Source organism: Vulpes lagopus, chromosome 7 (genome assembly GCF_018345385.1).
Source record: "Vulpes lagopus strain Blue_001 chromosome 7, ASM1834538v1, whole genome shotgun sequence".
NCBI classification, from domain to species: Eukaryota; Metazoa; Chordata; class Mammalia; order Carnivora; family Canidae; genus Vulpes; species Vulpes lagopus.
The window spans coordinates 121,865,208-121,870,008 of record NC_054830.1 but is presented as its reverse complement, the minus strand read 5'-3'; the positions used below and the strand labels follow the sequence as shown (position 1 = coordinate 121,870,008).

Here is a 4,801-nt window from a genome sequence, read left to right as displayed (position 1 = left end):
AAGTTACTGCCATCACATCATGTAAATCCAAAATAAATGTATGGCCAATATGAATTCCTCTCATATACCTACCATTCTTGGAGTCATACGAGTAACCATCAGACAGCAAGAGGGGAAATGTGTCCAAGGAGAAAGCAGAGTGGCCCCAGGCCATGTTCCTAAGAGGTTGTAGAATAAAATATTTTACATTTGCAAACTCTTACCAAAATTTTCCACTTTGTGGAGCCAGTATCCGGCTCCCTCTCAGAGGCCTGGAAGGTGCATGTGGAAGAGAGGGACCCTACAGGTTGAGCTTTGTCATGTTCATGGTAAATCAGCCTCTGCAAACGTGATACACAGGGACTTCCCATGGTGCGGACCTTGGTAAAGGCTAAGGCCCAGTTAAGCCTTAGGAAAGAGCTGAATAAAACCAACTCTACAGAGGATTGGAATACAGCTTTCCAGTGACTGTACAGGTAGAAAATATGAAGGAATAAATGTGTAGCATGTCACTGATCCATTTGTAGTTCATAAGCATGATGATTGGGTGTTCATGCCTTCATGTGACACATGCCTCCCTGAAACCTTGTTATATGACCTCGGCACATTTCCTGTCTGACATGAAAAAAAAGTTTAGCAGATCTACTTTAATATCAGTACTCTGAGCAGAACAGTTCCTCATGAAACAATTCAAGTTGGGGACATCTGGGTGGCTTAGTTTGTTGAGTGTCTGCCTTTGGCTCAGATCATGATCCCTGGGTTCCAGGATCGAGTCCCACATCGGGCTACCTCTACCACCCACTTGTGCGTGCTCTCTCTCTCTCTCTCTCTCTCCCTCCCTCTCCCTCTCTCTCCCTCTCCCTCTCTCAAATAATAAGTAAAATCTTAAAAAAAACAAATTTCAAAATAGCCCAGGCAAGAAAAGAGAATTTCTATTGCCATCCCAATTACTATATGTATAGACTTGTAACAAGTGAAACACCCAGATTTTAACTTTGTTAATATCAGTGACTGTACAGGTAGACCTGGTATTTTCCAATGTAGTCTCCAGAATATTGACTTTTTTAGGTAGAGGTTACTAACATAATTTTCATATCTATTAAAATAGTGATCTTTTAAAAAGTGGATTTCACAATTCTTAAAATCCATAACCATTCCCATTTTCAAGATATTTGTGTCAAAATTACTGAGGAAAAGAAACAAAATAAAAAAGCAAATGGTTTCCATAGATATTTTTTTGTATCTTAATTTAGAAAGCAAATGAGATGAATGAGTCAAGGTGCACCTTCATCAATCTCTTCTCTCTTGGTTGGAACAAAGTCCTACATGGATAAGAGGGCAGGTGAGGCCAAGAGGTTGTTTCAGACTGGTGGACAGAGAATAGGCCAAGTGGGGCTACCTCTCCCAGGAGAAGCAGTCTTTCTCTTCTCTCTTTGGGGGTGCTGTGGTGGTGTGAGTCTCCTTCTGTTTTACCCATGAATTCATCTGAAGTTATCAGGCCTGAAAGAGTCTGGATTAGTAATCTCAGGTTTCATTTTCTCCTGTCTTTGTGAATAATCCTAGGTTCATTTTTTTCTTTATTCTCTGTATTCCGATCTGTAATAACATTCACGAAGTCATGCTTAGCTTTTCTGGCATCCATCATGACTATCCTTGTAGGCACTTCATGTATTTGTAGGTTAAGGAAATCATTACAGACACAAAAGATGGGTGGAAAATCAGATGGACACACTAGTGCTTCAGCAAGGCCTGACTTTCAACTGAACAATTTTTTCTCTTCCTCATTCTTGAAGCCTCCCTGTCCCCTGGACTATTTTTCTGTAGAATCCTTTGTTCCAGGAACTCAATATCAATGTAGACATCTCGCTGACCTCAAAGTATACTTAGTAAAGAGACATGGATGGCCAGTGCTTGTGCTAATTAGAGACCACCTTGAAGACGTGATGAACATGGCTGGCAGCTCCTACCAGATTCCTATCTAAACCACCCAGATCCTATATTTTCCTCTAAAACCCCTCAGCTTTTACCCCAGAAGGATCTTCAGGTTGTGTGTGTGTGTGTGTGTGTGTGTGTGTGTGTGTGTATGTGTTTTAAGATTTTATTTATTTATTTATTTTAGAGAGGGCTAAAGAGAGTACATGAGTGGGGGGAGGGACAGGATCTCAAGCAGACTCCTTGCTGAGTACAGAACCTCAAATGGGGCTCAATCCCAGGACCCTGAGATCATGACCTGAGCTGAAATCAAGTTGAATGCTCAACCAACTGAGCCACCCAGGTGCCTTGGTTCTGCAGTTTTGAAGACATTAGCCTGCTGTAGCCTCCTTCACCTAGCAAAGCAGTAGCACCATCCTTCCTCTCTATCCCCAAACTCTGTCTTCATGTTTTATTTTGGTTCCAGAGTACAGAGATTGGTTTTCAACAACACGGCACGTTTTTGTTGATTTACAGGCATCTGTATCTGACAAATACAAGAATTTTTACCTAAAATTTTCTTGCACACCCTTGCCCCAGCCCCCAAGAAGTGGAAGAGCCTTTACAAAATGCTATTTAGGGTATTAAAATTTTATAATTGAGGATTACCTCCCAAATTATTTCTGTGATATTTATTTATTTTTGTCATTTTAAAGCAGTTCACAAATTCACATTCACGGTTGCAAAATAAGAGCAAATATATTTTCAGCATTAGTATTTTCTTTTATCTAACATATTAAAGGCATATCTTTTTCTTCACTATAATCCAATTTTTAAAAAATGTATAATGAATTTTCAGATGCAGTGTGAATCTATACTCCATTATTTAGATTTCGAATGTTATAAGTCTTGCTTACCCCCAAATCCCAATCAAATATTACTAAAATCTCATGAACATCTAAATAATACATCATACAAAGTGTAATACCAAGTAATTATTTGATATCTAGCTAGCTTGTTAGTGGTAAATGTTTGTTCTAAGTGCAATGATAGCATATTGTGAATCAGATACTAATTATGTTTTACTTCTGTGTTGCATTAATCATGTATTGCAGTGTAAATAAAATTTAAAAATATAATAAAGACACATAAAAAGGCAAATAACAGTAAAGTATAAAAAGTCATAAGATTGGTTATCAATTAAAACATAGTTTACTATAATATATATATTTTTTACTTATTAGACACTTTTGAATTCAGAGCAAGCATTTGAATGCTGAGAGTTTAGAGTTAAAAGGTAGGTCTTTATACATTTTTAACCAAAGGGGGGAGAATTATTTCAGTTCTAGAACTTTTGCAATATGATAACTCTAAAAGCATTTCTATATATATTCTGAAAGACTGAGTACAACCTGCCTAGTAACTTTAGTCCAGAAATACATAGAGTGTAAACTCTTTACTTTTAATAGGTCATCAGCGAAAAGGTGATATTAATGATAATAATTTTCCTTTCTCCTTAAAAAAGCATTCACATAGTCCACATTCTTATTTTTGTATTCTGGAAAATAGTCCTTAAAACTGTAGCAATTATATTTCTTAAATTAAGAAAAAAAACTCTTAAGAAAAGAATTGCATGTAATTGTTAAAAGAAAGAAACATGGGAAAAAATCACCAATACTATAAATTCATACATGTGTTATACATATATGCATTATGTGTAATATATGTGTAACATGTGTAATATACGTATATTATACATAATACTGATACATAAAACTCCGAATTTGGTCCATATTCTCCATTTTTTTATAATCTCAAGTTCTAATAGCATTAGTAGGTTTTCTTTTAAAAGGAGATTTAGAATCGGCAATAGTCCCATCAAACCATTTTATATAACCTTGGAGCATATTTTGTGTAATGTGACTTTTCTCAAAGATTAAAAGGGAATTCATGCTTCTATATGCTTAAAATATAATTAGTTCAGACTTTGTTAATTTGAAATGTATTGTCATTTCCACTACTGCTCTGCTGAAGCTTACCTCTTTAAAAAAATATTTACTGAAGAATTATTTGCATAAGGAAAGCACATAAATAATATGTCACAGTTGGATTACTTTTCACATCATAAACACACCCATGTAATAAGCATCCAGATCGAGGAACAAAACCTCACCAGCCAGAGGCAGACAGCTCTCCTACAGTTCCCTACTGACCGGTGGTCAGTCCTAGCACCTTAAAGTTGATCCCGCCTCAACACTATACATTGGGTTGGTCTGTTTTTGAACTTTGCATAAAAGGAATCCTACAATATGCCTTCTTTTGTGTCTGCATTCCTCTGCTAGGTATTAGGTTTGTGAGATTGATTCACATTGGTGAGAGTATTTGCAGACTTTCCATTCTTATGGATGAATAGTATTTCATTGTGTGACCATTTCAAAATCATTCTCTAGTCTCCTATTGATGGATATTTAAGTAGTTTCTAGTTTGAGACTGTTGTGAATAATGCTGCCATTGACATTTTGTACATCTTTTGGCGAATGTATGTATACATTTCTGTTACGATAGAAACAGAGCCAATGTTGTGACTTTAATGAGCCAAAACATAAGTATATATTCAGCCTGAGTAGATAATGTCAAATACTTCTCCAGTGTTTTCCAGGGTGATTGCATCAGTGTTTCCATGCTTACCAAGAGTGTATGTGACTTTTGATTTCTCTATATATTTACCCACAGTTAGCACTGCCTTTCCTTTTCATTTTGTTCATTCTGGTGGGAGAAACTTGCTTTCTTTTTGTTTTTATTTTTCTTAAAAAAAGATTTTATTTATTTATTAGACAGAGTGCGAAAACAGGGGAAGGAACAGGGTTAAGAAAAAGAGTCTCAAGTGGACTCTGAACTGAGCATGGAATCT

The 4,801-nt window shown here is 36.3% G+C and overlaps 1 non-coding gene across 1 annotated transcript; it reads left to right on the top strand.

Annotated features, from left to right (window-relative positions):
• Window positions 1-494: 494 nt before the first annotated feature.
• Window positions 495-600, top strand: LOC121496392. Its single transcript, XR_005989212.1, has one exon. It is a non-coding gene; the product is annotated as a small nucleolar RNA U13 (small nucleolar RNA).
• The last annotated feature ends 4,201 nt before the right edge of the window (window positions 601-4,801 follow it).